General features: G+C 37.7%; 2 long non-coding RNA genes across 2 annotated transcripts in view; one reads left to right on the plus strand and one right to left on the minus strand.

The window, feature by feature from the left end:
- LOC127011645 (uncharacterized) overlaps positions 1 to 13,236 on the plus strand; it is a 32,905-nt gene that overhangs the window by 1,147 nt on the left and 18,522 nt on the right. The window contains exon 2 of the long non-coding RNA XR_007764818.1: positions 2,172 to 2,308. This is a non-coding gene — a long non-coding RNA (uncharacterized LOC127011645). The remainder of the gene's footprint in view (positions 1 to 2,171; positions 2,309 to 13,236) is intronic.
- LOC127011643 (uncharacterized) lies at positions 1,806 to 12,793 on the minus strand. The gene is made up of 3 exons (XR_007764816.1): positions 12,547 to 12,793; positions 12,136 to 12,491; positions 1,806 to 1,975 (listed from the first exon to the last, which is right to left on the minus strand). It is a non-coding gene; the product is annotated as an uncharacterized LOC127011643 (long non-coding RNA).

Genomic DNA, 13,236 nt, shown 5'->3' on the forward strand with positions numbered 1-13,236 from the left:
TTTAATTTTTAATTTTCCATTTTTATAAGTTCTCGCTTTCTGTCTAAATTTAAATTCCAATATGCTAAATTTTGTAGTTTAATAGTCAGATGGTGCTCTCAAATAGTCTTGCAGTACGTTTTTAACTTGAGCTACGTTACTGATTGCCTTGATAGTGTATGGCAAACGGTTCCAGTATATACAAGAACCTGCCTCCGTGTGCTTAGGTTCTGGTTCTTCTAGACGAAATAAAAATAAGTTTTTCATACAGATACGACGACTCTTGTCTGCTTATAATTTTATAGACTAGTAATAGGGCCGTAATGTGTGTCCAGGATTTTAGTGGCAAGTTAAGGATTTTAATTGTAGCGTCACTTATATGGTCAGCTCTTTGTCTATTCTAAATATATTTTGCCACAATATTGAACGCTACCTGCAGCTTGCGCTGACTTACGGAGCTGATGTCACTGAATACCTCTTTTCGCCCACAACCTAACAATTTGCTATTCAGTTTGGCATACACTATATATAGATCAACTGCTTACATGTGTACTTCACAGTTTGACATAATACTTAGTAAACCACTTACATACACTGAGAAGAGTAATGAACCTAGGACTCATTATTTATGAAAACCGACTGCCCACGATTGCACAAATAAAAATAAATTAGTTGCACTGATGCACGCCAAAAATTATATAGACCACTTTACCATCGATATAGAATCCGTATCACTGTACGCGCTCCCGCGATGAGATGACGATTGGGGTTGTACTTCTCGGTGTTCCCGCAACAAGGTTAGGTCGAAGCCCGCTGATGCCCTCCTGTGACGAGATGGAGCTTAGCCGATCCGCGGTGAAATTAAGTTGCACGGGCGCTTAATTGCGTGCTCAAATGACGTCCAAGGCATTCAGTATGCGATGCCGATGAGCGTATTGCGCAACGCAAATTTGGCCGCTGGCACCTATTATATAACTCTTGGTGATTTGCGAACTCGTAACAATCCGCAAATCCGAAGTTGACTGCTAAGGATCATAGGTTAAAACTCATTGTAAAAATTTGGAATTTCACAAGTGATTTCTCATAGGTCGTGTCACCTGCATGCCCATACGACAAATGAGTATAAAAACCAAATGAAATCTCGAGTGACTTCGAACAATTTGCATTTTAACTTTCACTTGTCAAAAAGCTGACTTTACAGCTTCCATACAATTTTCTATATGGAGTGTCACTTGTACATTACTCGTTCAAGCTTACTCGTCACACGTTATTTAAAATGTGATTCACAAGTGAAATTTGTGCAACCGTCTTTGCCTTTGTAAACAAATAATAGTTATTCTTATTAAACTTCTTGAAAAACTTAAAAAAAAGACTAAGGCGCAGCAGCCAATACTCCCTTCCTCGACTTTAAACTTTTCGATCTGTTCTTTCTTTAATACTTCGCTAAGCCATGGAGTCAACATTACGCTGATCCTGTTTCTTCAACACACTTTTAAATGAGTGTTTTCAAAACATCCTGTCGAAAATACCTCTGCGCTTGTTCAGGATGGGTTAAAAGTATTTATTGACAAGGAATTTAATCAAATATACGAGAACACAAAGTATAAAGAAATCTTGTTGGCTTATGAGCATGCGGCAAATGTCTTACTCCTTTGACATTGCCAACCATACTGCCCTATTTTTGATATATCGGCCTTTCCTGGCGATAGTAAGTCTCCTGTTGAGAAGTCATAGCTTTCATTATTGGTATCGAAGTCTGGGATTAAAGCACACAAAGGCTTTTTGTGATCGATGGATACTACTTTGTTGTATCGTCGTTTAGAAACTGAATGATCTGTAAAGTCCTCTATTAAGTATCGATCGTTAGAAAGAACCTTGGATAACAAATAAGGTCCTTTTAAAAACTGGATCCAATTTATGTGTAATTCCTATCGCAGCTGGAAAAAATTCGATTATAACCAGATCGTCTACACCGAATTTCTTTGGGGAAGTATACCTGCCATCGTAGCATATCTTCCATTTTCATTTATAAGATGGGCGGACTGCATAGATGTAAACGAGTTGGCTCTATCTGAAATTAGGCGAACAGGCTGCCCAAAAACACAACAAATTCGTTTCAGGGCTTTGATTGCTGCTGTTGGTTTTACTTCATATGAACTGCCCAATGTGATCAATGTTAACTGTTCGGAAAGGTATGTGTAACACTTCTTGCAAGTATAGTTCACCAAGAAGCAATGTAGCAATGTATGTATATAGCCGCCCATTTCGGTTCCAAAATGTCCCGCTTTATCGTGGTTGCACTTGGTTAGGCGCCATCTGATTGCTTGAGGTACCACTAACATTTTTCCATGATCAGGTAAATCCAGTATTCGTCGATGAGAACTATCAATATGTTGTCTGTTACGGTTATTGTTTTGTCCCCCGGTAGATGTACTGGAGTCCTACTCATTCCGTCTACATGAGGTATTTTCTCTCCAGGCCGATGTTTGCATTTAAAGAGGAACTCTTATAATCCTAGCCACCAGATGCAATTGGAGGTTGTAAAGCAGAGGATTTAATGATAAATGATATAAATGCGGAATATTTCCAAAGACAAAGGTCTCAGCTTCCGAGCAAAACCTGCTGTAATAAAATAGGGGCCTGAGTCCTTCGTCTCATTAGGATGACAAGTCCATTTCCGACTATTGTTGTTTGATGGTATAATGATTTTGTCTTCATAATTTACTATGTTGCGTTGGTGCATTAGCTGTCGTAACAAATCCATAAAGTCCTCTTGAAATACCATTGCTGCGTTAGGCAAGCCAATGGCACTACGTTGAGCCCTAAAAGTCATGTCCAGAGTTGTATAGTACGAGATTCCAGACAACATTGTGACCAGCAACTTTTATTTTTTAGATACTTTCTTAAAAGTAAATGCCAATGCAATGATGCAGTTATTTTGTTTTTGTTGCTTTATCCCAGCGCTACAACCATGTAGCATACTTATAAATTAAGGCGCTAGTCACAATTGTAAAATTTGATAGTTGAACTTATATGCTTTGGGTAGACTCAGATGGTATGAAAACAAATAATTACAAATCTTAATAAATACAATTTAAATATATAAGTCGTTTCGTTATTATTATTATTCATATTTTTTTTGTTTTGTGTTTAAATTTTAAATTTTTAGTTTTTAATTACCAATTTTCTTATTTTTATTTTAATTTTTAATTTGCTAGTTTGTACTTGTAACTTAAAATTAAAATTTTTAATTTTCCATTTTTATAAGTTCTCGCTTTCTGTCTAAATTTAAATTGCAATATGCTAAATTGTGTAGTTTAATAGTCAGATGGTGCTCTCAAATAGTCTTGCAGTACGTTTTTAAATTGAGCTACGTTACTGATTGCCTTGATAGTGTACGGCAATCGGTTCCAAGTGTGAACAGTATATACAAGAAACTGCCTCCGTGTGCTTAGGTTCTGGTTCTTCTAGACGAAAAAAAAATAAGTTTTTCATACAGATACGACGACTCTTGTCTGCTTATAATTTTATAGACTAGTAATAGGGCCGTAATGTGTGTCCAGGATTTTAGTGGCAAGTTAAGGATTTTAATTGTAACGTCACTTATATGGTCAGCTCTTTGTCTATTCTAAATATATTTTGCCCCAACGCTATTGAACGCTACCTGCAGCTTGCGCTAACCTACGGAGCTGATGTCACTAAATACCTCTTTTCGCCCACTGCCTAACAATTTGCTATTCAGTTTGGCATAGACTATATATAGATCAACTGCTTACTTGTGTACTTCACAGTTTGACGTAATACTTGGTAAATCACTTACATACACTGAGAACATTAATGAACCTAGGACTCATTATTTATGAAAACCGACTGCCCACGATTGCACAAATAAAAAATAAATTAGTTGCACTGATGCACGCGAAAAATTACATAGACCACTTTACCATCGATATAGAATCCGTATCACTGTACGCGCTCCCGAGATGAGATGACGATTGGGGTTGTACTTCTCGGTGTTCCCGCAACGAGGTTAGGTCGCAGCCCGCTGATGCCCTCCTGTGACGAGATGGAGCTTAGGGACGTAGCCGATCCGCGGTGAAATTAAGTTGCACGGGCGCTTAATTGCGTGCTCAAATGACGTCCAATGCATTCAGTATGCGATGCCGATGAGCGTATTGCGCAACGCAAATTTGGCCGCTTGCACCTATTATATAACTCTTGGTGATTTGCGAACTCGTAACAATCCGCAAATCCGAAGTTGACTGCTACGAACCATAAGTTAAAACTCATTGTAAAAATTTGGAATTTCACAAGTGATTTCTCATGGGTCGTGTCACCTGCATGTGACAGCCCATACGACAAATGAGTATAAAAACCAAACGAAATATCGAGTGACTTCGAACAATTTGCATTTTAAATTTCACTTGTCAAAAAGCTGACTTTACAGCTTCCATACAATTTTCTATATGGAGTGTCAGTTGTACTTTACTCGTTCAAGCTGACTAGTCACACCTTATTTAAAAGATGATTCACAAGTGAAATTTATTTTTCGGGACTGAAGGGAAATCAGTCGTCCTGACATGGTTAACTCTTATGAATTTATCGATCTAGCTTTCCCTGGATTAATTAATAAATTTTCACTAGCGCGCTGATGCAACTGTGCAACCGCCTTTGTCTTTGCAAACAAATAATAGTTATTCTTATTAAACTTCTTGAAAAATTTAAAAAAAAAAATTGGCGCAGCAGCCAATACTCCCTTCCTCGACTTTAAACTTTTCGATCTGTTCTTTCCTTAATTCTTCGCTAAACCATGGAGTCAACATTACGCTGATCCTGTTTCTTCAATACACTTTTGAATGAGTGTTTTCAAAACATCCTGTCGAAAATACCTCTGCGCTTGTTCAGGATGGTTAAAAAGTATTTATTGACAAGGAATTTAATCAAATATACGAGAACACAAAGTATAAAGAAATCTTGTTGGCTTATGAGCATGCGGCAAACGTCGTACTCCTTTGACATTGCCAACCATACTGCTCTATTTTTGACATATCGACCTTTCCTGGCGATAGTTTGTCTTCTGTTGAGAAGTCATAGCTTTCATTATTGGTATCGAAGTCTGGGATTAAAGCACACAAAGGCTTTTTGTGATCGATGGATACTACTTTGTTGTATCGTCGTTTAGAAACTGAATGATCTGTAAGGTCCTCTATTAAGTATCGATCGTTAGAAAGAACCTTGGATAACAAATAAGGTCCTTTTAAAAACTGGATCCAATTTATGTGTAATTCCTATCGCAGCTGGAAAAAATTCGATTATAACCAGATCGTCTACACCGAATTTCTTTGGGGAAGTATACCTGCCATCGTAGCATATCTTCCATTTTCATTTATAAGATGGGCGAACTGCATTGATGTAAAAGAGTTGGCTCTAAACACAGCAAATTCGTTTCAGGGCTTTTATTGCAGCTGTTGGTTTTACTTTATATGAACTGCCCAATGTGATGAATGATAACTGTTCGGAACGGTATGTGTAACACTTCTTGCAAGTATAGTTCACCAAGAAGCAATGTAGGACTTGACATAGTCGCCCTTTTCGGTTCCCGCTTTATCGTGGTTGCACTTGGTTAGGCGCCATCTGATTGCTTGAGGTACCACTAACATTTTTCCATGATCAGGTTTTCGGTACAATCGCCGTTTATAGAGTTTAAATTCAACTCCACTGGTTACTGGAGTCCCAGTTTTCAAAAACCTCAAAGATGTCTTTTATTTTTATGAGTAAATCCGGTATTCGTCGATGAGAACTATCAATATGTTGTCTGCTACGGTTATTGTTTTGTCACCCGGTAGATGTACTGGATTCCTACTCATTCCGTCTACATGAGGTATTTGCTCTCCAGGCCGATGTTTGCATTTAAAGAGGAACTCTTATAATCGTAGCCACCAGATGCAATTGGAGGTTGTAAAGCAGAGGATTTAATGATAAATGATATAAATGCCGAATATTTCCAAAGACAAAGGTCTCAGCTTCCGAGCAAAACCTGCTGTAATAAAATAGGGGCCTGAGTCCTTCGTCTCTTAGGATGACAAGTCCTTTTCCGACTATTGTTGTTTGATGGTATAATGATTTTGTCTTCATAATTTACTATGTTGCGTTGGTGCTTTAGCTGTCGTAACAAATCCATAAAGTCCTCTTGAAATACCATTGCTGCGTTAGGCAAGCCAATGGCACTACGTTGAGCCCTAAAAGTCATGTCCAGAGTTGTATAGTACGAGATTCCAGACAACATTGTGACCAGCAACTTTTATTTTTTAGATACTTTCTTAAAAGTAAATGCCAATGCAATGATGCAGGTATTTTGTTTTGTTGCTTTATCCCAGCGCTACAACCATGTAGCATACTTATAAATTAAGGCGCTAGTCATAATTGTAAAATTTGATAGTTGAACTTATATGCTTTGGGTAGACTCAGATGGTATGAAAACAAATAATTACAAATCTTAATAAATACAATTTAAATATATAAGTCGTTTCGTTATTATTATTATTCATATTTTTTTTTGTTTTGTGTTTAAATTTTAAATTTTTAGTTTTTAATTATTAATTTTCTTATTTTTATTTTAATTTTTAATTTGCTAGTTTGTACTTGTAACTTAAAATTAAAATTTTTAATTTTCCATTTTTATAAGTTCTCGCTTTCTGTCTAAATTTAAATTGCAATATGCTAAATTGTGTAGTTTAATAGTCAGATGGTGCTCTCAAATAGTCTTGCAGTAAGTTTTTAAATTGAGCTACGTTACTGATTGCCTTGATAGTGTATGGCAATCGGTTCCAAGTGTGAACAGTATATACAAGAACCTGCCTCCGTGTGCTTAGGTTCTGGTTCTTCTAGACGAAATAAAAATAAGTTTTTCATACAGATACGACGACTCTTGTCTGCTTATAATTTTATAGACTAGTAATAGGGCCGTAATGTGTGTCCAGGATTTTAGTGGCAAGTTAAGGATTTTAATTGTAACGTCACTTATATGGTCAGCTCTTTGTCTATTCTAAATATATTTTGCCCCAATATTGAACGCTACCTGCAGCTTGCGCTAACCTACGGAGCTGATGTCACTAAATACCTCTTTTCGCCCACTGCCTAACAATTTGCTATTCAGTTTGGCATAGACTATATATAGATCAACTGCTTACTTGTGTACTTTACAGTTTGACGTAATACTTGGTAAATCACTTACATACACTGAGAACATTAATGAACCTAGGACTCATTATTTATGAAAACCGACTGCCCACGATTGCACAAATAAAAAATAAATTAGTTGCACTGATGCACGCGAAAAATTACATAGACCACTTTACCATCGATATAGAATCCGTATCACTGTACGCGCTCCCGAGATGAGATGACGATCGGGGTTGTACTTCTCGGTGTTCCCGCAACGAGGTTAGGTCGCAGCCCGCTGATGCCCTCCTGTGACGAGATGGAGCTTAGGGACGTAGCCGATCCGCGGTGAAATTAAGTTGCACGGGCGCTTAATTGCGTGCTCAAATGACGTCCAATGCATTCAGTATGCGATGCCGATGAGCGTATTGCGCAACGCAAATTTGGCTGCTTGCACCTATTATATAACTCTTGGTGATTTGCGAACTCGTAACAATCCGCAAATCCGAAGTTGACTGCTACGAACCATAAGTTAAAACTCATTGTAAAAATTTGGAATTTCACAAGTGATTTCTCATGGGTCGTGTCAGCCCATACGACAAATGAGTATAAAAACCAAATGAAATATCGAGTGACTTCGAACAATTTGCATTTTAACTTTCACTTGTCAAAAAGCTGACTTTACAGCTCCCATACAATTTTCTATATGGAGTGTCAGTTGTACTTTACTCGTTCAAGCTGACTAGTCACACCTTATTTAAAAGATGATTCACAAGTGAAATTTATTTTTCGGGACTGAAGGGAAATCAGTCGTCCTGACATGGTTAACTCTTATGAATTTATCGATCTAGCTTTCCCTGGATTAATTAATTAATTTTCACTAGCGCGCTGATGCAACTGTGCAACCGCCTTTGTCTTTGCAAACAAATAATAGTTATTCTTTTTAAACTTCTTGAAAAACTTAAAAAAAAAAGACTGAGGCGCAGCAGCCAATACTCCCTTCCTCGACTTTAAGCTTTTCGATCTGTTCTTTCCTTAATACTTCGCTAACATTACGCTGATCCTGTTTCTTCAACACACTTTTGAGTGAGTGTTTTCAAAATATCTTGTCGAAAATACCTCTGCGCTTGTTCAAGATGGATATAAAGTATTTATTGACAAGGAATTTAATGAAATAAATGAGAACACCAAGTATAAAGAAATCTTGTTGGCTTATGAGCATGCGGCAAACGTCTTACTCCTTTGACATTGCCAACCATACTGCCCTATTTTTGACATATCGGCCTTTCCTGGCGATAGTTAGTCTTCTGTTGAGAAGCCATAGCTTTCATTATTTGTATCGAAGTCTGGGATTAAAGCACACCAAGGCTTTTTGTGATCGATGGATACTACGTTGTTGTATCGTCGTTGAGAAACTGAATGATCTGCAAAGTCCTCTATTAAGTATCGATCGTTTGAAAGAACCTTGGATAACAAATAAGGTCCTTTTAAAAACTGGATCCAATTTATGTGTAATTCCTATCGCAGCTGGAAAAAAATTCGATTATAACCAGATCGTCTACACCGAATTTCTTTGGGGAAGTATACCTGCCATCGTAGCATATCTTCCATTTTCATTTATAAGATGGGCGAACTGCATTGATGTAAACGAGTTGGCTCTATCTGAAATTAGGCGTACAGGCTGCCCAAAAGCACAGCAAATTCGTTTCAGGGCTTTTATTGCTGCTGTTGGTTTTACTTCATATGAACTGCCCAATATGATCAATGATAACTGTTCGGAACGGTATGTGTAACACTTCTTGCAAGTATAGTTCACCAAGAAGCAATGTAGGACTTGATATAGTCGCCCCTTTCGGTTCCCGCTTTATCGTGGTTGCACTTAGTTAGGCGCCATCTGATTGCTTGAGGTACCACTAACATTTTTCCATGATCAGGTTTTCGGTACAATCGCCGTTTATAGAGTTTAAATTCAACTCCACTGGTTACTGGAGTCCCAGTTTTCAAAAACCTCAAAGATGTCTTTTATTTTTATGAGTAAATCCAGTATTCGTCGATGAGAACTATCAATATGTTGTCTGCTACGGTTATTGTTTTGTCACCCGGTAGATGTACTGGATTCCTACTCATTCCGTCTACATGAGGTATTTGCTCTCCAGGCCGATGTTTGCATTTAAAGAGGAACTCTTATAATCGTAGCCACCAGATGCAATTGGAGGTTGTAAAGCAGAGGATTTAATGATAAATGATATAAATGCCGAATATTTCCAAAGACAAAGGTCTCAGCTTCCGAGCAAAATCTGCTGTAATAAAATAGGGGCCTGAGTCCTTCGTCTCTTAGGATGACAAGTCCTTTTCCGACTATTGTTGTTTGATGATATAATGATTTTGTCTTCATAATTTACTATGTTGCGTTGGTGCTTTAGCTGTCGTAACAAATCCATAAAGTCCTCTTGAAATACCATTGCTGCGTTAGGCAAGCCAATGGCACTACGTTGAGCCCTAAAAGTCATGTCCAGAGTTGTATAGTACGAGATTCCAGACAACATTGTGACCAGCAACTTTTATTTTTTAGATACTTTCTTAAAAGTAAATGCCAATGCAATGATGCAGTAATTTTGTTTTTGTTGCTTTATCCCAGCGCTACAACCATGTAGCATACTTATAAATTAAGGCGCTAGTCACAATTGTAAAATTTGATAGTTGAACTTATATGCTTTGGGTAGACTCAGATGGTATGAAAACAAATAATTACAAATCTTAATAAATACAATTTAAATATATAAGTCGTTTCGTTATTATTATTATTCATATTTTTTTTGTTTTGTGTTTAAATTTTAAATTTTTAGTTTTTAATTATTAATTTTCTTATTTTTATTTTAATTTTTAATTTGCTAGTTTGTACTTGTAACTTAAAATTAAAATTTTTAATTTTCCATTTTTATAAGTTCTCGCTTTCTGTCTAAATTTAAATTGCAATATGCTAAATTGTGTAGTTTAATAGTCAGATGGTGCTCTCAAATAGTCTTGCAGTACGTTTTTAAATTGAGCTACGTTATTGATTGCCTTGATAGTGTATGGCAATCGGTTCCAAGTGTGAACAGTATATACAAGAACCTGCCTCCGTGTGCTTAGGTTCTGGTTCTTCTAGACGAAATAAAAATAAGTTTTTCATACAGATACGACGACTCTTGTCTGCTTATAATTTTATAGACTAGTAATAGGGCCGTAATGTGTGTCCAGGATTTTAGTGGCAAGTTAAGGATTTTAATTGTAACGTCACTTATATGGTCAGCTCTTTGTCTATTCTAAATATATTTTGCCCCAATATTGAACGCTACCTGCAGCTTGCGCTGACCTACGGAGCTGATGTCACTAAATACATCTTTTCGCCCACTGCCTAACAATTTGCTATTCAGTTTGGCATAGACTATATATAGATCAACTGCTTACATGTGTACTTCACAGTTTGACGTAATACTTGGTAAATCACTTACATACACTGAGAACATTAATGAACCTAGGACTCATTATTTATGAAAACCGACTGCCCACGAGTGCACAAATAAAAATAAATTAGTTGCACTGATGCACGCGAAAAATTACATAGACCACTTTACCATCCGTATCACTGTACGCGCTCCCGCGATGAGATGACGATTGGGGTTGTACTTCTCGGTGTTCCCGCAACGAGGTTAGGTCGCAGCCCGCTGATGCCCTCCTGTGACGAGATGGAGCTTAGGGACGTAGCCGATCCGCGGTGAAATTAAGTTGCACGGGCGCTTAATTGCGCGCTCAAATGACGTCCAATGCATTCAGTATGCGATGCCGATGAGCGTATTTCGCAACGCAAATTTGGCCGCTGGCACCTATTATATAACTCTTGGTGATTTGCGAACTCGTAACAATCCGCAAATCCGAAGTTGACTGCTAAGGATCATAGGTTAAAACTCATTGTAAAAATTTGGAATTTCACAAGTGATTTCTCATAGGTCGTGTCACCTGCATGCCCATACGACAAATGAGTATAAAAACCAAATGAAATCTCGAGTGACTTCGAACAATTTGCATTTTAACTTTCACTTGTCAAAAAGCTGACTATATAGCTTCCATACAATTTTCTATATGGAGTGTCACTTGTACTTTACTCGTTCAAGCTGACTCGTCACACGTTATTTAAAAGGTGATTCACAAGTGAAATTTATTTTTCGGGACTGAAGGGAAATCAGTCGTCCTGACATGGTTAACTCTTATGAACTTGTCGATATAGCTTTCCCTGGATTAATTAATTAATTTTTACTAGCGCGCTGATGCAACTGTGCAACCGCCTTTGTCTTTGTAAACAAATAATAGTTATTCTTATTAAACTTCTTGAAAAACTTAAAAAAAAGACTGAGGCGCAGCAGCCAATACTCCCTTCCTCGACTTTAAACTTTTCGATCTGTTCTTTCCTTAATACTTCGCTAACATTACGCTGATCCTGTTTCTTCAACACACTTTTGAGTGAGTGTTTTCAAAATATCCTGTCGAAAATACCTCTGCGCTTGTTCAGGATGGTTATAAAGTATTTATTGACAAGGAATTTAATCAAATATATGAGAACACAAAGTATAAAGAAATCTTGTTGGCTTATGAGCATGCGGCAAACGTCTTACTCCTTTGACATTGCCAACCATACTGCTCTATTTTTGACATATCGGCCTTTCCTGGCGATAGTTAGTCTTCTATTGAGAAGTCATAGCTTTCATTATTGGTATCGAAGTCTGGGATTAAAGCACACCAAGGCTTTTTGTGATCGATGGATACTACGTTGTATCGTCGTTGAGAAACTGAATGATCTGTAAGGTCCTCTATTAAGTATCGATCGTTAGAAAGAACCTTGGATAACAAATAAGGTCCTTTTAAAAACTGGATCCAATTTATGTGTAATTCCTATCGCAGCTGGAAAAAATTCGATTATAACCAGATCGTCTACACCGAATTTCTTTGGGGATATACCTGCCATCGTAGCATATCTTCCATTTTCATTTATAAGATGGGCGAACTGCATTGATGTAAAAGAGTTGGCTCTAAACACAGCAAATTCGTTTCAGGGCTTTTATTGCAGCTGTTGGTTTTACTTTATATGAACTGCCCAATGTGATGAATGATAACTGTTCGGAACGGTATGTGTAACACTTCTTGCAAGTATAGTTCACCAAGAAGCAATGTAGGACTTGACATAGTCGCCCTTTTCGGTTCCCGCTTTATCGTGGTTGCACTTGGTTAGGCGCCATCTGATTGCTTGAGGTACCACTAACATTTTTCCATGATCAGGTTTTTGGTACAATCGCCGTTTATAGAGTTTACGTCTGCTACGGTTATTGTGATGAAAATAAAGTTTGCATATATTTACGTAAGCCACTTTACCATCGATATAGAACCCGTATCACTGTACGCGCTCCCGCGGTGAGATGACGATAGGGGTTGTACTTCTCGGTGTTCCCGCAACGAGGTTAGGTCGAAGCCCGCTGATGCCCTCCTGTGACGAGATGAAGCTTAGGGACGTAGCCGATCCGCGGTGAAATTAAGTTGCACGGGCGCTTAATTGCGTGCTCAAATGACGTCCAATGCATTCAGTATGCGATGCCGATGAGCGTATTGCGCAACGCAAATTTGGCCGCTTGCACCTATTATATAACTCTTGGTGATTTGCGAACTCGTAACAATCCGCAAATCCGAAGTTGACTGCTACGAACCATAAGTTAAAACTCATTGTAAAAATTTGGAATTTCACAAGTGATTTCTCATAGGTCGTGTCACCTGCATGTGCCAGCCCATACGACAAATGAGTATAAAAACCAAATGAAATCTCGAGTAACTTCAAACAATTTGCATTTTAACTTTCACTTGTCAAAAATCTGACTATACAGCTTCCATACAATTTTCTTTATGGAGTGTCACTTGTACTTTACTCGTTCAAGCTGACTCGTCACACGTTATTTAAAAGGTGATTCACAAGTGAAATTTATTTTTCGAGACTGAAGGGAAATTAGTCGTCCTGACATGGTTAACTCATATGAACTTGTCGAGCTAGCTTTCCCTGGATTAATTAATTAA

This window comes from Drosophila biarmipes, unplaced genomic scaffold, assembly GCF_025231255.1.
Source record: "Drosophila biarmipes strain raj3 unplaced genomic scaffold, RU_DBia_V1.1 ptg000004l, whole genome shotgun sequence".
NCBI lineage: Eukaryota > Metazoa > Arthropoda > Insecta > Diptera > Drosophilidae > Drosophila > Drosophila biarmipes.